This window comes from Eptatretus burgeri, chromosome 8 (assembly GCF_056783735.1).
Source record: "Eptatretus burgeri isolate ZD-2024b chromosome 8, Ebu_testis_v1, whole genome shotgun sequence".
Taxonomy (NCBI): Eukaryota; Metazoa; Chordata; class Myxini; order Myxiniformes; family Myxinidae; genus Eptatretus; species Eptatretus burgeri.
In genome coordinates this window covers 102,003,307-102,026,974 of record NC_140968.1, presented here as the reverse complement: position 1 = coordinate 102,026,974, position 23,668 = coordinate 102,003,307, and the positions used below count along the sequence as shown (strand labels likewise).

General features: G+C 43.2%; 1 protein-coding gene across 1 annotated transcript in view; it reads right to left on the bottom strand.

Annotated features, from left to right (window-relative positions):
* LOC147022440 (protein NDRG3-like) overlaps positions 1-18,803 on the bottom strand; it is a 94,663-nt gene extending 75,860 nt beyond the window's left edge. Inside the window, exon 1 of the mRNA XM_085893327.1 lies at positions 18,584-18,803. The gene's annotated coding sequence lies outside the window, so the exon portion shown is untranslated. The remainder of the gene's footprint in view (positions 1-18,583) is intronic.
* Positions 18,804-23,668: the final 4,865 nt, after the last annotated feature.

The window sequence follows — 23,668 nt, the reverse complement described above, 5'->3', positions numbered from 1 at the left end:
TCATGAAGGGGGACAGGGTTGTACTGTATCGGTAGATCACCAAGAAAAGCACAAGCAGGATAACAATAAGCACAAACAATGTAACAAAACAAATACAGGGGGTTCAGAAAGTCATTGTGAAACTTTAAAAACTTTTTTGACATTCACGTGATATAATGATTTATAAAGTTATGTTAATGAGGGTAGAAGACTTCCTTACGGATGGGCCAATCACCTGGCATTACAGACATGATGACTTGCAATACCTCATCAACACAAATACAAATGCACTGCAACAAATAAAACAGCACAAGTCCACTACAGTATAGTACAGTATATCAAATACAACAGCTATCATGTGCAGCCTATGGTTGCTGGTTGCATCAATTTCTGGAGGCACGGCTGTGCCGCTGATGCAGTGCCCTCTATTACCAGGACACTGGTACTCATTTCAACAACTTCAGAAGTCTGCCAGGCTGAGTCAACCCCACCTGGTATTAATTCAACAGCCGACAGGGGCTCGAACTCAAGACCCGAAGATCTTAAGCCAGCCACCTTAACTGTTAAGCCAACACCAGGCTTTCCAAATACAGTATAACAAAAAAAATAAACATACTGTTACGGTCACGTGGTCTTCAATGACAGACATGCCACCCAGCTGGCATGGGACGAAAAGGTCTCCACATCCGTCGGGTTAAGTTGGAGTGAATAGGCATCTACTGAATGCAATGGGATGCCGACAGGAAGAGCCGAGCATTATCTGTCGATGTCTCACACTCGAGGCGCATCAGCGCGGACCCAATTTACCCGTTTAACGGATTAATAATTGAATTGTCAAAGCGCTATGGGGCAGCGATGACCACACAAAGTTTCATCAAAACAGGGGTATTTATTACAGGGGAAATTTGGAAAAGGGAGAAAAGCTCAGCTACACTGCAGCAATCACAGGCAAGTGGACAATTCAAACAATGTGCCCCCAGAAAAACAATGGCTGAACAAATACGCCTTATTCAATTCACTGGGGCGACAACAGGGGATTGGCAAGACAAAAAAAAATACCTATTATATGCTGCACGAACCCCATGAACCCACGTGGCAAAGGTCTTCCGTCCATGTTGGCTCCCTGACCCGGTCAGCTGTTGGGGTTATGGGTAGGAGCACAGCAGTTTGGTGCGGTCCAGACCTCGCTGCACCTCAGGTGTCTCCCTCAAGGCTCTCTCGGGCTAGTCAGCAATGGTCGGCAACAGCAGCACGAACACACCAGCACAAACTGACCCTCTCCCACTGCTTTTCTTGGGTGTGAAATCCCCTTTTTAAGGTCCCTTCAAATTGTTATGGTCCTACGGTCCCCAATCAGTGTGGGTGGGGGAGGGGGCTATTGGTCCCAAGGAGAGCATCCCATTCTTTTATTCCTCTCCCATCAGGGACCCCAGTCAATTACTTATTTGCCCATTTGACCCAGCACAGTTATTGTTCTAGTGCCAATGATGGCCAGCAGACAGACAGGTAGTAAACAGGCTGGTAGTAGGACAACAGCAGATCCTCCAGGCAACAGCAGGCAGGATGGCCAGCTTCGCCCTAAGCTAATTCTACTCTTGCGATCTCTAATCCTATCTCACCAATTCCACCAACTCTATTTCCCATACATAAAGTCAGCCGACCTCCTCCCTCCTGGGTGTGAGTGCAGGTACGTGTGATAACCTTGAGCTTGGCAGGGCATGACCCTATCTGGCTCGCCGACGGAGTGGGTCCAAAGAGGGGGATACTTATTTAAAATAACAATTTGAGACTAAATGGGTCCTGGCGAAAGCAAATTGCCCCACTCCTTTTCTTTCCAATGGCCGCAACACTGAATGGCATGAAGGTGAAGCATTCCTAACCCGTCATAGTACCTACAAAAACACTCATTTTACTTTTAACCCCCTCCTCTATCGTGGTTATAACAACCCATTTTGCCTGCTGCTCGACATGCTGGGCATTTTCAATGATCCACAATTTTCAAACTCTTGCTTCAGCACAATTCACCGACGAGGCAGTGTGGCTCCAATTTGGCGTACCAGCCTTTTCTTCATAGTACCAGAACCATGGGAACCATGTTGGAGCGTTCTCCCGCACTCCTAACTATTGTGGGGCCCTCAATGGCTCCCACCCTGGAGCTGGTACCACCAGCACCCACTCTGTCCTTCCTGGCACTTTCGCCTGGGGTCCTCCTTGGGCAGCTGGGCTCCCTAATTAAATTGCCCCCCCTGGCATTTCCCGGCGACTTTTGGTCACACAGAAGACAAGCTTAGTGCTTATTCCTCACCACTCTCCTCTAACCACCGTCCCCAACATGCAACCATTCACGGCATATTTGCATTTCACTCAGTTTCCTCCCCGGCCATGTTTACTCGTAAGCATCTTCGCAGCTTCCATGTTCAAAATCATCTAAACCCCTCTAACTCACCTAACAAGCTGGAGGCACCCTCCAGGGGGGTATTATGTTCACACACCATTCTGCTAAAATTTGGGTATGCCCTCCATAGTTTCACACACACCAGCTCTTATATCATTCATTCTTCCAACCATCCAAAATCCTGCAGAAGCAAGATCAGGGAGGAGAGGGAAGATATCCTAACTATTTGTCTCTAAATTACGTCCAATTGATCCATGTTAAAATTGAGCTTTAAAATTTCAATTCCCTTTTGTCACAATTTCTCATCAATTTACAATGTCCATCATTTCCTGTATTTCTACCACCTGTCAATCTGCCTATGCTATTCCCACTGTTTGCCTTTCTACTGGGGCAACTGTGGGATCCCGATGGAGGCCCACAACCTTGGTTGCCACTTCAAATGTTCCAGTGAGTTCTCTGCAACACTCACACCAACCGTCTTGGTGCCCTCACCGTTGTGCCAATCTTCTTGGGGAACACCTTTAAAGTTTTCCCAATGCCCCCTCCCTTTTTTCATGGCTCATGGAGGACTTTCTTTTCGTATGCATGATCGAGGCTCTTGGAAGAGCTCGAAGAGCTTGCCCATTGACTCGATGTGAGCCATACACCCAATTTTCGTGGTGGCCCCACCTTTTCTGAAAAGCTTACAAGGGCCACATAGCATGCACACACATTGTGTCAGGTCAGGTATGGGAGGATGTGCCGGAGCAGCGCGTCGCTGCGTCCACTTTCTGCCGGTACTCCAGGTGCCTCCGTCTCGCCATCCCCCAGGCAGGTGCCCGGCCCATCCCCATCTCCTTGAGATGCTGAACAACCTGCTGCAACGAGGCACGTGGTCGGCCCATTGGCCTCCTCCACTCACGAGGTTCCCTTGCTGAGAGAATCTGGTGAGCAGGATCAGCGTCAGGAAAACGAGCCACATGTCCACACAGATGCAGCTGACACTCACAGACTACGCAGGAAGCAAATCTCATTTGAGACTCTCTCAGCAACCGCTCATTGGATACAAAGTCCGACCAGTGACAGCCAAGGATTATGCAAAGAGAGTCGCAACCACAGGAATTAAGTCTCCATCTCAGATCCCTGGTCAGAGTCCAAGTCTCACGTCAGTAGAGCAAGACTGGAAGCACCAAGGTCTTGAAGACTCAGACTTTCGTCCTCCTGCACAGCGCCACACCCCATGATCCAGTGAATCTATAACTCCCCAGGCCAAACCCCAACGTCTATTGACCTCTGGCTCACATCCAGCAGAAATATGAATATCACTGCCAAGGTAAGTGAATCTCTCCGTGACCTCAACATCCTCACCACAAACAGGGAGAGACAAGATAGCTGCAAGCAGCCCCTGCCAAAACTCATCTGCATTCGGTGAGGACCCGAAGGGCAAGGATACGCTCAATCATTGACCTCTTTGGTGGAAAGCCTGACTGCTCTGGGAGCTGGTGCACAAGCAGATGGTGGCGAACCCCATCAAGAATTATCTGAGCAAAGACCTTGCCCGGCACTGAGAGCAGCATCAACCCTCAGTAGTTGTTGCAGTCCCAGTGATCACCCCTTCCTTTCCAGAGAGACAACAAGGCCCCTCTTCCAGTCAGTTGGGATGATGCCTGTGTTCCAGGCAGAGCAAAGAACGACATGCAATGACGTGAGTGCAACATTTCCACCACCCTTGAGAAGTTCAGCATGGATGCCACAAATCCCAGGAGCTTTACCCCATTTCAACCGGTTCACCGCAGCCTGCGTTTCCACAAATTAAGGTGGATCGCAGTTGAATGAAGGCTCAGCAACAGGGATTGTAACACCCGTGACATCCAACTCCAAAGCTGGTGGATCAGCCTGGCACAGCCGCTCAAAGTAACCGGCCCGGCGGGCCTTCACTTTGGACTCCTCTGCCAAGTGCCCACCACCCTCCACTCCAACTGCAGTACACCGAGGGATAGGCTTGGAGGAACGCAATGCGCAAATTCCCCTGTAAGCAGGACGAGAATCACTTGACCATAGGTGATGCTCCACCTTCCTCATAGATTCATCGCACATAGGCATCCTTGTCCAACATCAGCCCACTTTCAGTTTTACACCTCAACTCCCTGAACAGCTCAGCTCTGCCATCAAGCCTGATCCTGCAACTCTGTTCAATGGTATCCAGTGTCCCTTGAGACACAAAATTCTTTTTTACCCTACGGTGAGTTCCAAGACATCCACCAGCAACATCAAGGATGGTGGCCTTGAAGGCACTCCACAACTCTTCAGGATTCCCAAAAGCACCAAGACCTCCTCCCCCCCCCCCCCCAAATCGCCACTCAGCCTGATCGCAAACTCCTCAGCTACCCTCTCATCTTTGAGCTTGCCAACATCCAGCCTCGGCTGGGATGGTACCATTCTCCCAGATTTAATCTGCAACTTCAGAGTTGCTACAAGCCTGTGGTCAGTATTGAGGAACTGAGCACTCCGGTCGACCCTGCAGTTCTGGATCATCCTCCAGTGACCATCAACAAGCACATGGTCAATCTCCTTTGCCACACCGCCAACGTTGGAATACAAAGTCCAGCGATAAGCCTGTGAATGCTGAATCCATGAACCAGCCACCCAAAGTCCATGACTTCTTGCAAAGTCAAGGAACTTAGTATTGTTCAGGTTCACAGTTCTTGGCCCATGGGGACCAACACACGTCTGCTAACAATCCCTATCAGTTCCAGTTGATGCATTGAAATCCCCCAAAACTTGAAAAGTATCTCGCCTGGGGCACTGATCAATCACAGATTCGAGCATGGCATAGAATGCATCCTTCATGGTGAGATCGCTCACTTCAGTCGGAGCAGATACAGAAACCAAGGAAACAACAGCCAAGTAGTGATGAATTATTTGTCTCATAATACACTCGTTGACATGTCTTACCGCAATTATCATTGGAGTCAGCTTGTTGGACACAGCTACAGCAACTCCTTGGGCATGGTAACCATCAAAGCAACCAGACCAATAGTAGGTGTAACCACCCGTCATGATCTCACCACTATCCGGTGTCCGAACCTCAGAGGGTGCTGCAATAACAATTTTCAAACGCTTGGGCTCAGATGATAACACAGACAGGTGATCATATTCTCTTAGGAATAGGACATTCCATGGACCCACTTAAAGGTACCACCTCAGGTTAACCCAAAGAGACCGCCGTCTGGTGGACGACAACTCAATCACCCCGATACACGACCGCAATCTGACCCGGGAAGGTTACCCCATGGCTTTCCTCCCATCATCAAAGAGTGGGGGTCCCGAAGGCTTTGCCCCAATCCTGTCATCCAGTGAGCTACCTGGTGGAAGACAGTTACACAGGAGGTACTCCCACGTTGTGTTGCCTGTCTTCTTTTAATCCTCAGAGGCCTCCTAAGGACACTCCGAGGCCTTAACCTACTACTTCTAACTGTACTTGAGGTGGTTACATGCATGCATTATCTGTCATGGGGCACCCCCTGCTTGCCCATTAGATCAGAGCCAGATATGTATACTCGGTGGGGAGATACCATGGTCTTTACTCAAACCGGTCCATCTCTACTAGCTCCCAAGGTGGCGTTCCTTCTCCCTCCATCGTACACACATCAACACCACACTCACTCTCGCACACACCCACCTGCTCTCCAGCACACACACCCTACTGTCACGAGCCCCGATACAATCTCCCATTACTTGGATGTGGTCCTCCTCTTCATTCATGGGTGCATCCACTGACCAGGTTAAGATCGCCGACTCCACAAGATAGTCCATCCTCTCCTCTTCAGACACGACTGCCACAATGTCTATGTGCCTCCTTCTCGATACATTCTGTCTCTTCTGCCTAATCCCTTCAAATCTCTCTTTCCTTGAGTTTTGCATCTCTCTGTCTCAATCTCATCTTTTGGTTCCCCCTCTTGCTCCACACTAATTCCCAGTTCTTTCCTGATCTCACCCAGATTACCCACGATTCCACCAGCCACCAACTGCCACAAAGTTGGTGGTTTGGCCGGCCATCAACTGCTGCCGCTGCTGCACTGCTTTTGCCTCAGCCAAATTAGTTGACATCTCATCCTGTTTAGCCTCTAGCTTGGACTGCCTTCATTTTTTTCCACCAGATTGGCCCCATTGGCCTTTAATACAGCCTGGCCAGCCTCCATTTTTTTCTGCCAGATGAGCTCCCAGCTTTTTTATTTTAAGAAATAACATGGCAATCATGGTGAGTAATTGTTGTGTAAAGTCTGGCAGCAGTGTTGACAATGCTGGCCTTTTGCTGCTTGGCATGAGGCAACTGGGGGGGCTCTCTGGGCTACCGGGTTGGGAAGGCGAATCTACTGTGCCCTCAAACTCCATTTACATTTCCTCCGGGGCCACAGTGGTTTCAGACTAAAAATGCCCCTCCTCGCCATCAGGGAATGGAGGTTATTCTCCAAAGCTCTATTTTTATATTTTAAAAAATTATTTTAATTTGTATACAACATAAAATCCAAATGTGTTAATTTGGATTTAAGGGGGCCCATTATACCCCCCTCGAATCCCAATCACACCCCTGACACCAGTGTTATGAAAATGCAGTCATCAACGACCATAGCTTCGCCTGGCTTGTATGGGAAGGAAATGTCTCTTCATCTGTGTGGTACAAATCGGCATCTCAGGCTGTATGCTGACAGGAAGAGTCGAGTGATTAAATTGTCAATCTTCGGCACATGTGCAGACCCTTTTAAAATAAATAGACACTTCAGCAGAGGGCACCGATTCCACTGTACTTCCGAGGTTGCAGTGTTGTGTGTGCACAGTGTGAATTCTGATGAGCACGTGATGTGAGAATAGCACCAACAGACAAGGCCATAAGGAGATAGGTGACAGCATTCCGACAGACTGGTTCAGTGGCAGATGCAAAAAGGTCAGGTCGTCCGAGGTCAGTGAGAACTGCAGCACACATTGCGGTTGTCCAAGAAGATGTTGTGCGCCTCCCAAATAAATTGTGTAAACGGCAATCAAATGAAGTGCAGATTTCCGAGACTTCACTGTGTTGCATTATGAAAAAAGGACAATGGGTTACCTAAATTGTGCGCCTCCCAAATAAATTGTGTAAACGGCAATCAAATGAAGTGCAGATTTCCGAGACTTCACTGTGTTGCATTATGAAAAAAGGACAATGGGTTACCTAAATTTTCTGGGGTTACCTGAAGAACAAGGTATACCATACACAACCCAGGACCTCGCAGGAACTAAAGGACTATATTTGTAGAGAAATGCTTAACATTCAGTTGGAAACACTGGCATTAGTGATGAAGTGTGTTGTGCAACAGGCATAGTTTTGTGTGGATGCACGTGGCGGTCACTTACCGGATGTGATTTTCACAAAATAAATTGCAAACAGTCGCCAAAGTGTGTTCTTTCATTTCCATCTTATATATTCAGTACAACATACTTCTTATTTTCTACATTTCAGTTTAAAATACAGTCACGACTTTTGAAAGAACCTATGTAATTGTTAATTTAAAACACACCACAACAAGTTTAAACTTAACATTGTGGATGAGTTCCTCGACAGTGCGACGTTAAGCAAAACAATATTAAGCAAACAAGATATTACCATAGATATAATGTTATGATGAGGGGATGCATTCCCAGAGCACATTGTCGGTCACCCTAATATAACTTTAACCTCACTTAACTACATATTAGAGACAAATATTAAACGAGAACACTCGTAGAGCACATAGTCTTGCCTTGCACACTCATTCTGAACAACAATACCATCAATAACTGAACACGCTACTATTATGACCCATATACCCGTAACACCCATGCACCCAATTATGTCACATAGTTTCTTGGCATGGGTTATGCCATCATCAATTTTTTTTCTTCACTCACATCGGGTCAGAGATCAGATATATGAAGTTTCTGATTTTTCAGATAAGGATTTCAATTCAACCAATTATGGCTTGGAATTAAAATATTCTCCATGGGGAGTCCCTCCTATAGTGGAAGTTTCACAACGATCGGACAAGCGGTTGCAGAGAAAAGCATTTTTATAATATGAATAAAAAACATAAATAAAAACAATGTCACAACAAACATATAAAAAATATACATACATATGCACAATGTGACAACAAACATATAAATATACATACATATATACATTGTGACAAAAACATATACAATGTATAAATGACCGTTTTTACAGCCATTTTTCCCTGCTATGCAGGGGTTTGGCTTTTTCTTGAGGCAATGTTTTATGGCCGGATGCCCTTCCTGACGCCAACCCTGGTCACCTCTTACGACACACAGGGATATGGTACACCTATTCTAACCGGGGCTAACACCAGGACCAGTACACTGGCACTCATTTTGCCGACCTCGGAAGGATGACAGGCTGAGTCAACCCCCTGGTGTTAATTCAGCAGCCAACGGGGCTTGAACTCAGGACCCTTGGATCCCAAGCCGCCACCCTAACCACTAAGCCAACACCAGGCTACATATACAATGTATAAACAAACATATAAATATACATACATACATACAATGTATAAACAAACATATAAATATACATGCATACATCTATAGAATGTATAAACAAACATATAAATATACATACACACATCTATACAAACATATAAATATGCATACATAAATGTATACAATGAATAAACAAACATATAAATACATACGTATACATCTATACAATGAATAAACAAACATATAAATATACATACATATATACATTGTGACAAAAACATATAAATATACGTAAATATATACAATGTATAAACAAACATATAAAAATACATACATACATACATACAATGTATAAATAAACGTAAAGACATACATACATCTATACAAACATATATACATACATCTATAGAATGTATAAACAAGCATATAAATATACATACACACATCTATACAAACATATAAATATGCATACATAAATCTATACAATGAATAAACAAAGATATAAATACATACATTTACATCTATACAATGGAATAAACAAACATTTAAATATACATACATACATCTATACAATGTATAAACAAACATATAAATATACATACATCTATACAATGTATAAACAAACATATAAATATACATACATCGACACAATGTATAACTATACATACATGCATGCATCTATACAATGTATAAATATACATACATACATATATACAATGTATCAACAAACAAACATATAAATATACATACATACATACAATGTATAAACAAACAAATATACACACATACAATAGTATAAACAAACATATAAATATACATACATCTCTACAATGTATAAACAAACATATAAATATACCTTCATACATACATACAATATATAAACAAACATATAAATATACATACATCTTTCTATAATTCCAGCAATCACTGTGTGCGTGTGTGTGTGTGTGTGTGTGTGTGTGTGTGTGTGTGTGTGTGTGTGTGTGTGTGTGTGTGTGTGTGTGTGTGTGTGTGTGTGTGTGTGTGTGTGTGTGTGTGTGTGTGTGTGTGTGTGTGTGTGTGTCTGTGACCACTGTTTCTCGACAACCGCTGGTCCGATCTAATTGAAACTTGCCAGGTATATTGCTGGGGACCCGAGGATGTGCCTTTTCAAGGTTTGATATTAATCGGACAAGTGCTTCCCAAGTTATGGCCATTTATTTACCAAACCAATGAGAAGACGCGTTGTCTTCTCATTGTCAACAATGTCAACAATGAACATTGTCAACAATGAACAAATCATTGTTGCGTGGGCGTGGCCGATGGGGAAGGGAAGCTCAGCCGCGTTCGCCATTACGGATTACAACGTACGGACTTCCGGATCCATTACAGGTTACAACGTACGGACTTCCGGATAATGATGACTTCGTGTATTCTAATAATTTCTCGATTTCTTATGCGCATTTATAAACACAATGCCCCAAGTTATGATTGTTTTCATATTATCCGGTGTATAAATTTCGGTAACAGAGTGCTGGTATGTTCCGAACCAGGAAGTAATTTTTTTTTCTCTCTCTTCTCTTTTTGTTTTTCCTTGCCACGACATTGCGAAAAGGTAAAATACGTTGGCGCTAATTGAATAATTGGGTATGAAAACTAAATTGCAAATAATCGTAACTGCGAATAATATTCGAACTTCCGGGCCACGCACGTACGGGCACTCGAGAGCGAAGAAACGGCCTGCGTGGTTGTTGTTTGAATATTTTTTTATTTTATTTTTTATGGGCACGTACTAGTATATACAATGTATAAACAAACATATAAATATACATATATATTGTAGCAGGGCGGGGCGGTCGGGTGAGAAGACCACGAGGTGGGCGAAGCTATGTCGATTCCCACCAGACTCCCCGGAATTGTAGGCCGTTGCACACGGATAATTACGTGCCGCGGCGGGTCACTTAACCAATCGTGGATGTCAATAACTCAACCGCGTGACCTAGGGTCCTCCCGTCTATGGTTAATCAGGTTACCTAATTAATCACGTGGTTAAATTACCGCGGAAACACGCCCTCGGTACACCTTGTCCGAACCGGATCACTTTACCGGATTGGATGCAGCTGAGCGACACTGCCAAGGACGTACCGGCTTAAAGGAACAGATCGTTGGGAATAAAGTCCCGGCTAAGCTAGGATTCGGACCATGCCGGATAAATGGAAGAAAAGACAAAAACGAGCAGGGAACATTCCTAACAATAATAATTTATTTACAAGCAGGCGAGGAAAAATATGTGGCACAGTGAAGATTTATTGGGGTGTGTTGTGCGGAGAGAGAAAGAAGCGTGTGGTGCAACAATAAACAGGCAACTTACGAAAGGGGACACAGCAGACTTAACGCAGAAATAATAACAATCACGATAAAAATCTTCTGCAGTCTTACTTAACAGACAGGCGCCAGCACACACACAGACTCAGAAAACCCGATGAAGAGGGAGTTTTGCAACCGGGGGGGAGGGGGGTGGGGGGGTTGAGGCTATGATCTCGGTACCTGTGCACCCGATGTGCCACAAATACTTTTCGGGGGGGGATGCTCCGGAGTGCGGTACGCGAGTGCGGTGGGCGCGCTGCCTCTGGCCAAAGCCGCACGTGTGGAGACCGTGATCGTGAAGGAGGAGCTTGAGTGGAGAAGGGGCAGAGTCCAGAGGGCGAGGGTGGAGCAGTGGGCGGGATCAGGTAGGCGGGTGGGGTCGACGTGGTGTGGGCGGAGACGAGGAGGCAGAGTCAAGGAGCAGGAGGCGGGATGTGGCGGTGTCGATGAGGCGTGGGCGGAGACAAGGAGGCGGAGACGAGAAGCAGGACACCACAGACCGTCGGGGCCAGAGGGACTGCCCCAACTTTAATAGGGCCCGCAGCTCGGGGGGAGGGGCCATGCCGAACCCAAACGTCATCACCCGAATCGGGCGCTCTGATTGGCCCCGACCCCTCATGTGGCCCGCCAGCTTGGGCCGGAAACCGTCTCACTTAGTTTCCAGCAAGGCCACCGCAAACAGCGGCAATATTGTGCTCCGAACCCACAAGACCCGAACCCACAAGAACAAGAACCCGGCAAGACAATCAACCTGCAAAAACCCCGGGCGAGCGGTTAAGGGTCCCGCACGCCCGCTCGGGCGTCCGACCAGGGCCGATCAACGTGTTCGTTCCGCAAGTGCCAACGTGGCCCGCACTGTACATTCCCTGGCTCGATCGCAGCCTCGCTGGCCGCAGATGCGAGAAGATGCTCACCATGCATGGAGAATCCACCGCAGCCAGAGAGGACCGAAGGTACATCGCCATGCATAAATCCATGCACGTTTCACGAGCGGCGTATGTGTCTGCTTTCGAGCACATTCCATACAGTGCGCGGGGTTCCGTCATTACGCACGTGGCCGGCGCTCGCGTTCACACAACTCTGCCAGCATGTGCACGGGGCGAACACCAATATGTTGGGTATTGAGGTTAAACAAAGAACAAGCCGCTTCAACCGATGAACCGATCTCTTTGCCGATGACTCCACCCTCTGCCGTACCATCTGTCATCCCTCAGACCGGCAAGCAGCAGCTTCTTCGCTCACTGCAGATCTGGATAAAATCACAAACTGGTCCAACATGTCTTTCAATCCAGACAAATCTCACACTCTCACTATGTCTCTTCGAAAGGACCGTTTACAAAACCCCCCCATCCACTTTCTCAACAATCCTCTGGAAGAAGTCTTTTCTTTCAAGCTTCTGGGTCTCACTATCTGCCATGACCTTTCCTGGGAAAGTCACATTTCCAACCTTGCCTCAAAAGCCAGTCGCCGACTGGGAATCCTCCGTCGTGCAAAGTCCTTCCTCGGCCCTCTTGAGCTCCTGACCACTTACAAAGCTTTTGTCCGTAGCCTGATGGAGTACTGCTCTCCCCTCTGGGCTGGTGCTCCTGCCTCCCACCTTTCTCGACTTCACGCTGTCGAAACCAGGGCTTTTAAGATCATCGGCATCTCCCGCAATGAAGCTGAGTCTTTGGGCCTCTCACTCAATCACCGCAGGTTGGTCGGTGGTCTTTCTGTCTTCTACCGACTCCTCTCCAGCCTTGCCCCCCCTGCTCTCTCTGCGATTTGTCCCAACCACATTTCCACAGGGCGCTCAAGGTCCGCCAACAACCCCCTTCTGGTAAAACTACCAAAATCACGAATCACTGCTCATCTTCACTCTTTCATTCCTCTTTTTTCCCGCCTTTGGGATAAACTTCCTCACTCTATTCTTTCCCATTCTTCCCTCCAGGCTTTCAAAACAGCTGTTCACCACCACCTCTTATCTTCCCCCATCCAAATCCTCGATCTTTTCTACCCCCGATAATCCACCCAAGTCCACTTCCTTCAATTCTCCTGCTTTCCTTCCTGAAAGTCCCTGTAATGTCCATCTTCTCCTCGCCATGTTCCCCGTCCCATCCCCATCCCTCTCCCTTCCACAGTTCACCTGTGTCTGTTCCCCAATGTTTTGTCCCTTCCACTCCCACCCCTCTTGTCTCATGCCTCCTTGCTGTGAGTTGTGTGTTAGCTCTCATACGAGCCTCGACCAAGGTATACAAAAAAAAAAAAAAAAAAAAACCCGCACACTCGTATCCTGCCCAACATGGCATGGTCGGCTTTATTGGCCTCTGTACGTGTTTCGTGCGGCGTGGATCGTCGTGCTGTGAACACTCCAACACGCTGTGGTAAACGAGACGAGGAGCAAGTGGGGGCAGAGGGTACCGTTGATCGTCGTGCTGTGAACACTCCAACATGCTGTGGTAAACGAGACGAGGAGCAAGCGGGGGCAGAGGGTACCGTCGTGCTGTGAACACTCCAACATGCTGTGGTAAACGAGACGAGGAGCAAGCGGGGCAGAGGGTACCGTGGATCGTCGTGCTGTGAACACTCCAACATGCTGTGGTAAACGAGACGAGGGGCAAGCGGGGCAGAGGGTACCGTGGATTGTCGTGCTGTGTAAAAAACCATTCGTGCAGCCTCTTCAGAGGTATTTGTTCGCATGCCTTTTTAATGCAATCAGCAATTCTCCACAGCTTACAGCAAAGGCGCACGCAGCTGACTTACCTCAGGAATAATCAGAAAAGAAGAAGAGTGGGGATGAAATGAAAGAGAAAATGAGTTAGCAACCCCAGCTATTAGATCATCGCAACGCACTCCGTTGTTGTCCCGCTAAACAAAAGGAAGGGGACTATCTACACGTATAATAATGGAATAACTGTCTTGGGACACCGGTCTGTTGTGTGCATACGGTTCCGAGAACCGATATGTATATGTGTATATATGTATGTATATATATATATATATATATATATATATATATATATATATATATACACATATATATATATATACACACACACACACACACACACACACACACACACACACACACACACACACACACACACACACTGTGACAACAAACGTAAATACAGATACTGTACATATATACAATGTATAAACAAACATATAAATATACAGTACATATATATATATATGTGACAACAAACATGTAACAAAACATACATATATACAATGTGACAAACATGTAAATATACAATGTATAAACAAATGTAAATATACATACATATATACAATGTAAAAACAAACATATAAATATATACATATATACAATGTATAAACATACATATAAATATACATACATATATACAATGTATAAACAAACAGATAAATATACAAACATATATACAATGTATAAACATACATATAAATATACATACATATATACAATGTCTAAACAAACAAAAAATATACATACATATATACAATTTCTAGCCTGGTGTTGGCGCAGTGGTTAGGGCAGCGGCTTGGGATCCAAGAGGTCCTGAGTTCAAGCCCCGTTGAGCCACTGAATTAATACACCAGGGGGTTGACTCAGCCTGTCATCCTTTCGAGGTTGGCGAAATAAGTACCAGTATACTGGGCCGGTGTATACCCCGGTTAAAAAATAGGTGTACCATATCCCTGTGTCATAAGAGGCGACCAGGGTTGCGTCAGGAAGGGCATCCGGCGTAAAACATGTGCCAAATCACTATGCGGATCATACGGATGATCCGCTGTGGCGACCCTGAACGGGAAGAAGAAGAAGAAGAAGAAGAAGAAGAAGAAGAAGAAGAAGAAGAAGAAGAAGAAGAAGAAGAAGAAGAAGAAGAAGAAGAAGAAGAAGAAGAAGAAGAAGAAGAAGAAGAAGAAGAAGAAGAAGAAGAAGAAGAAGAAGAAGAAGAAGAAGAAGAAGAAGAAGAAGAAGAAGAAGAAGAAGAAGAAGAAGAAGAAGAAGAAGAAGAAGAAGAAGAAGAAGAAGAAGAAGAAGAAGAAGAAGAAGAAGAAGAAGAAGAAGAAGAAGAAGAAGAAGAAGAAGAAGAAGAAGAAGAAGAAGAAGAAGAAGAAGAAGAAGAAGAAGAAGAAGAAGAAGAAGAAGAAGAAGAAGAAGAAGAAGAAGAAGAAGAAGAAGAAGAAGAAGAAGAAGAAGAAGAAGAAGAAGAAGAAGAAGAAGAAGAAGAAGAAGAAGAAGAAGAAGAAGAAGAAGAAGAAGAAGAAGAAGAAGAAGAAGAAGAAGAAGAAGAAGAAGAAGAAGAAGAAGAAGAAGAAGAAGAAGAAGAAGAAGAAGAAGAAGAAGAAGAAGAAGAAGAAGAAGAAGAAGAAGAAGAAGAAGAAGAAGAAGAAGAAGAAGAAGAAGAAGAAGAAGAAGAAGAAGAAGAAGAAGAAGAAGAAGAAGAAGAAGAAGAAGAAGAAGAAGAAGAAGAAGAAGAAGAAGAAGAAGAAGAAGAAGAAGAAGAAGAAGAAGAAGAAGAAGAAGAAGAAGAAGAAGAAGAAGAAGAAGAAGAAGAAGAAGAAGAAGAAGAAGAAGAAGAAGAAGAAGAAGAAGAAGAAGAAGAAGAAGAAGAAGAAGAAGAAGAAGAAGAAGAAGAAGAAGAAGAAGAAGAAGAAGAAGAAGAAGAAGAAGAAGAAGAAGAAGAAGAAGAAGAAGAAGAAGAAGAAGAAGAAGAAGAAGAAGAAGAAGAAGAAGAAGAAGAAGAAGAAGAAGAAGAAGAAGAAGAAGAAGAAGAAGAAGAAGAAGAAGAAGAAGAAGAAGAAGAAGAAGAAGAAGAAGAAGAAGAAGAAGAAGAAGAAGAAGAAGAAGAAGAAGAAGAAGAAGAAGAAGAAGAAGAAGAAGAAGAAGAAGAAGAAGAAGAAGAAGAAGAAGAAGAAGTACAATTTCTAAACACACATATAAATATACAAACATATATATATACAATGTATAAACAAACATATATATATATACAATGTATAAACAAACATATAAATATACAAACATATATATATATACAATGTATAAACAAACATATATATATATACAATGTATAAACAAACATATAAATATACAAACATATATATATATATACAATGTATAAACAAACATATAAATATACAAACATATATATATACAATATATAAAAAAACATATAAATATACAAAAATATATATATAGAATGTATAAAAAAACATATAAATATACAAAAATATATATATATACAATGTATAAACAAACATATAAATATACAAACATATATATATACAATGTATAAACAAACATATAAATATACAAACATATATATATATACAATGTATAAACAAACATATAAATATACAAACATATATATATACAATGTATAAACAAACATATAAATATACAAACATATATATATACAATGTATAAACAAACATATAAATATACAAACATATATATATATACAATGTATAAACAAACATATAAATATACAAACATATATATATACAATGTATAAACAAACATATAAATATACAAACATATATATATACAATGTATAAACAAACATATAAATATACAAACATATATATATATACAATGTATAAACAAACATATAAATATACAAACATATATATATACAATGTATAAACAAACATATAAATATACAAACATATATATATATACAATGTATAAACAAACATATAAATATACAAACATATATATATACAATGTATAAACAAACATATAAATATACAAACATATATATATACAATGTATAAACAAACATATAAATATACAAACATATATATATACAATGTATAAACAAATATATAAATATACAAACATATATATATACAATGTATAAACAAACATATAAATATACAAACATATATATATAGAATGTATAAACAAACATAGAAATATACATACATAGATAGATACAATGTCTAAACAAACATATAAATATACATACATATATTCAATGTATAAACAAACATACAATCTCTAAACACACATATAAATATACATACATATATACAATGTCTAAACAAACATAAGTATACATACATATATACAATGTCAAAACAAACATATAAGTATACATACATATATACAATGTATAAACAAACATATAAATATACATATATACAATGTCAAAACACACATATAAATATACATACATATATACAATGTATAAACAAACATATAAATATACATACAATGTCTAAACACACATATAAACAAACATATAAATATACATACATACAATGTCAAAACACATATAAATATACATACATATATACAATGTATAAACAAACATATAAATATAGATACATACAATGTCAAAACAAACATATAAATATACATACATATATACAATGTATAAACAAACATATAAATATACATACATACAATGTCAAAACACACATATATATATACAATGTATAAACAAACATATAAATATACATACATACAATGTCAAAACACACATATAAATATACATACATATATACAATGTATAAACAAACAAATAAATATGCATACATACAATGTCGAAACAAACATATAAATATACATACATATATACAATGTATAAACAAACATATAAATATACATACATCTCTACAACGTCTAAATAAACATTAATATACAAACATATATACAATTTCTAAACAAACATATAAATATATATATATATATATATATATATATATATATATATATATATATATATATATAATGTGACAACAAACATGTAACTATACATACATATATACAATGTATAAACAAACATATAAATATGCATACATCTCTACAACGTCTAAATAAACATTAATATACAAACATATATACAATTTCTAAACAAACATATAAATATATATATATATATATATATATATATATATATATATATATATATATATATATATATATATATATATATATATATACAATGTGACAACAAACATGTAACTATACATACATATATACAATGTATAAACAAACATATAAATATATATATATATATATATATATATATATATATATATATATATATATATATATATATATATATATATACACATATATACGTACAATGTATAAACAAACATCTAAATATACATACATCTCCACAATGTGACGACAAGCAAAAAAAAAAAAAAAAGTGATGATTCTTGTTGCATTGTATTTACCGTCACATTGTACTTGTTAATCGTCATGACATTGTATGTGTGCTCCTTTGTTTATTGTTACAATGCATTTGTTCCATTATAACAAACGTATTCAAAAAGAAAAAGTTTTGTCAGCAAAGGCACAGACGCAGCAATATAATGCAAACACTTGTTCGTTTTTGTGTGGAGTCCTGGAACTGCGGTGGTTACACAACTCGTTTCACTTACGATTGACACAACGTGCACTGTACACGTCACGAATCCCTCCCTGCACAAGATGCTCTGTTTGGGCGAACACTGCACCTTCGATCCCGACACACTCGGCACGCTGATCGAGGCGAGTGGACCTCGAGAGTGAACAATAATTATTTAAAAGCCGCAGCTCAGGACTTCCCGGAGGTCTCCTCGCTGAGAGTCTCCCCATTTAACCCCATCCGCCACCCCCACCTCGCTCCCCCCCCCCACGTCCTCAATAAAATATATTTTGCAGGATCCAGACGATACCAACTCGAACAGGGGGGAGTGAAACAGACTCCAGGAATAACTGCACGGAGAGAGTGAACGTAATTCCATGCACTCTACCCCAGGTCCCGCAGAGTGGTTCGATCCGTGTGTTTCGCAATGGAAGCGATCATCGCTGGAGAAACTTTGGGAAACTCGATTCGCTCGATCTTCAAGGGTCTTCCGATGTTTTCACACATTCGGCTCCACGATGCGCCCACTATCTCGGCGCACCTACGTCATGAGGCTACCTACGTCATTCTTTGTTCGTTTTTACAAACGATATCATCCAGTGTTTACGTCATCGCAGCAGCAGGTGGTTAAAATGAGCGTGGTTGTGGTTTGTGGTGTTTAATGGGTCCGTTCGAGCGCGAGTTCCCATCGGCTTGCCGTGGACCCAGGCCGGTCTACACGCCGGTACGATTGTAGTCGTCCGGGTACACCGGATACTTGGAACCCCCGAGGTTACCCCGCACGGTTTGAACTCTCACCGCACGGTAACGGTGTACGGAACCACGTGCTGTCCGATCACGTGTACAACCTGGACAAACACACCTCACTCTCACTCACTAACACACTCACACACTCACACACTCACACACTCACAGTTACCGAAATCCTCAATCAAGCGTTTCTCGCAGCACATCGATGGCACAGCAGTTCCCTCCAAACTGATGCAACCAGCAGCAAGGTGTTACACAGGTGAGGCGCACTATTGATAGCAAGGTGTTACACAGGTGAGGCGCACTATTGATAGCAAGGTGTTACACAGGTGAGGCGCACTATTGATAGCAAGGTGTTACACAGGTGAGGCGCACTATTGATAGCAAGGTGTTACACAGGTGAGGAGCACTATTGATAGCAAGGTGTTACACAGGTGAGGCGCACTATTGATAGCAAGGTGTTACACAGGTGAGGCGCACTATTGATAGCAAGGTGTTACACAGGTGAGGAGCACTATTGATAGCAAGGTGTTACACAGGTGAGGCGCACTATTGATAGCAAGGTGTTACACAGGTGAGGAGCACTATTGATAGCAAGGTGTTACACAGGTGAGGCGTACTATTGATAGCAAGGTGTTACACAGGTGAGGAGCACTATTGATAGCAAGGTGTTACACAGGTGAGGAGCACTATTGATAGCAAGGTGTTACACAGGTGAGGCGTACTATTGATAGCAAGGTGTTACACAGGTGAGGAGCACTATTGATAGCAAGGTGTTACACAGGTGAGGTGCACTATTGATAGCAAGGTGTTAAACAGGTGAGGAGCACGATTGATACCAAGGTGTTACACAGGTGAGGAGCACTATTGATAGCAAGGTGTTACACAGGTGAGGAGCACTATTGATAGCAAGGTGTTACACAGGTGAGGCGCACTATTGATAGCAAGGTGTTACACAGGTGAGGCGTACTATTGATAGCAAGGTGTTACACAGGTGAGGCGCACAGTTGATAGCAAGGTGTTACACAGGTGAGGGGCACTATTGATAGCAAGGTGTTACACAGGTGAGGCGCACTATTGAAGGTGAAAGAACGTCGGCATCCGGGGATCATGATGAATAAGTACGTGCGGGTGTGCGTGCTGAAGAGGGAATGAATAAGTACGTGCGGGTGTGCACGCTGAAGAGGGAATGAATAAGTCCGTGCGGGTGTGCGCGCTGAAGAGGGAATGAATAAGTCCGTGCGGGTGTGCGCGCTGAAGAGGGAATGAGTAAGTACGTGCGGGTGTGCGCGCTGAAGAGGGAATGAATAAGTACGTGCGGGTGTGCGTGCTGAAGAGGGAATTAATAAGTACGTGCGGGTGTGCACGCTGAAGAGGGAATGAATAAGTCCGTGCGGGTGTGCGCGCTGAAGAGGGAATGAATAAGTACGTGCGGGTGTGCGCGCTGAAGAGGGAATGAATAAGTACGTGCGGGTGTGCGCGCTGAAGAGGGAATGAATAAGTATTAAGGAATTAATAACTGCCCTGGGGAAAGGGTAAAACCGCCATGAGGCCAAGAAAGAACTCCATCACTTTTAAATGTCCAACATATCCAGAAACCACCACCGGGAAAGCTCACCTGGTAGGGCATAACTCCCCTCCCCAAGAGATCCCCCAACCCAAATGTATCCTGCGAGGGGATCGTTTCGCCACATCGTGATTTTAAAGAGATCCATATATCTACCATATCACGTCATTCCTCAAAACGACTTACACAAGAAATTGCAGAATCTTGCGGTTTGGTTCCTCTATAATTGGCTCATCGGGGTCGAGTTCTACCCACAGGATCCAACTCGAACACACAGAGAGAAAGAGTACACAGCACGCTCACGGCACACAGCACGCTCACGGCGCACAGCACGCTCACGGCACACAGCACGCTCACAGCGCACGGCGCACAGCACGCTCACGGCGCACAGCACGCTCACGGCACACAGCACGCTCACGGCACACAGCACGCTCACGGCACACAGCACGCTCACGGCGCACGTTTACGAAGCACGTTCAGTGCACACTCAGCCAGCAGTGAAATAGACCAACGGTGATGATGTATTTAAGGGGGCACGGATATATATATGTATATATATGTAAAGGATTATTTACACACACTTTGTACAATCCTTGGATATTGCGACAATTACTATTTTGCCTTTCTTGGGTTGATGCTTCCATTGTGCAGCTGGATCAAGTTTACACCGAGTAGCTGTCATGGACTCATGGTATACACACTACCAAGTTTACACCGAGTAGCTGTCATGGACTCATGGTATACACACTACCAAGTTTACACCGAGTAGCTGTCATGGACTCATGGTATACACACTACCAAGTTTACACCGAGTAGCTGTCATGGACTCATGGTATACACACTACCAAGTTTACACCGAGTAGCTGTCATGGACTCATGGTATACACACTACCAAGTTTACACCGAGTAGCTGTCATGGACTCATGGTATACACACTACCAAGTTTACACCGAGTAGCTGTCATGGACTCATGGTATACACACTACCAAGTATATCTAACACGGTCACAAGTTTCCCCCACGTTCTTGTGGGGTTGGCCGGGGGTAAAGATTGGCACAAGTCTTTCACGTTTGGCACGTTCCACTCTTTCACGTTTGGCAATTGGCACAATTGGCACGTTCCACTCAGGTTCGGGCAGTAATTCGTAATTTGTTCATGGTGCCGGTGATAGCTCACCGACTGTTCGCAAAGGACGCCGTAGGATTCCCAGTTTCACGTCCATCCGAGGGACTGCACACAAGTCTATGCATCACCGGGATGACAGTTTATGGATGGGTCGGGATTCGAACATAGGTTCGCAGCTTGTAGGGGAGTGTGTGTACCTCTCGGCTATCCTGCCTGGACCCCAAAAGGGATAGACCACAATGTGAACCGAAACACATATGAATCCCGACGCAGCTATAAACTGCCGTCCTGGACGGATGTTTCGCACGCCATCTATCAGGAGGATGAAAAGCCGGATAACCCGTCTGCCAGCACCGGTCACTGGGTGTGCGTTAAAAACCCGCGGTCTCCTTTACACAGAGTGTGCGAGCTATCGGCGACACCCTGAACAAATGATATAAATTCCCGCCATGGTCGTCTGCAGTCGAATGGAGGTCTGTCTGGTGGAAGTCTCGGGTCAAAAACGTAGTGGCAACACTACCGGTACTCGATGATAACAACACTACCGGTACTCGATGATAACAACACTACCGGTACTCGATGATAACAACACTACCGGTACTCGATGATAACAACACTACCGGTACTCGATGATAACAACACTACCGGTACTCGATGATAACAACACTACCGGTACTCGATGATAACAACACTACCGGTACTCGATGACAACAACACTACCGGTACTCGATGATAACAACACTACCGGTACTCGATGATAACAACACTACCGGTACTCGATGATAACACTACCGGTACTCGATGATAACAACACTACCGGTACTCGATGATAACAACACTACCGGTACTCGATGATAACAACACTACCGGTACTCGATGATAACAACACTACCGGTACTCGATGATAACAACACTACCCGTACTCGATGACAACACTACCCGTACTCGATGACAACAACACTACCGGTACTCGATGACAACAACACTACCGGTACTCGATGACAACAACACTACCGGTACTCGATGACAACAACACTACCGGTACTCGATAGCAACAACACTACCGGTACTCGATGATAACAACACTACCGGTACTCGATGATAACAACACTACCGGTACTCGATGATAACAACACTACCGGTACTCGATGATAACAACACTACCGGTACTCGATGATAACAACACTACCGGTACTCGATGATAACAACACTACCGGTACTCGATGACAGCACTACCCGTACTCGATGACAACAACACTACCGGTACTCGATGACAACAACACTACCGGTACTCGATGACAACAACACTACCGGTACTCGATGACAATAACACTACCGGTACTCGATGGCAACAACACTACCGGTACTCGATGATAACAACACTACCGGTACTCGATGATAACAACACTACCGGTACTCGATGATAACAACACCACTGGTACTCGATGATAACAACACTACCGGTACTCGATGACAACACCACCGGTACTCGATGACAACACCACCGGTACTCGATGACAACACCACCGGTACTCGATGACAACACCACCAGTACTCGATAACAACACCACCGGTACTCGATGACAACACCACCGGTACTCGATGACAACACCACCGGTACTCGATGACAACACCACCGGTACTCGATGACAACACTACCGGTACTCGATGACAACA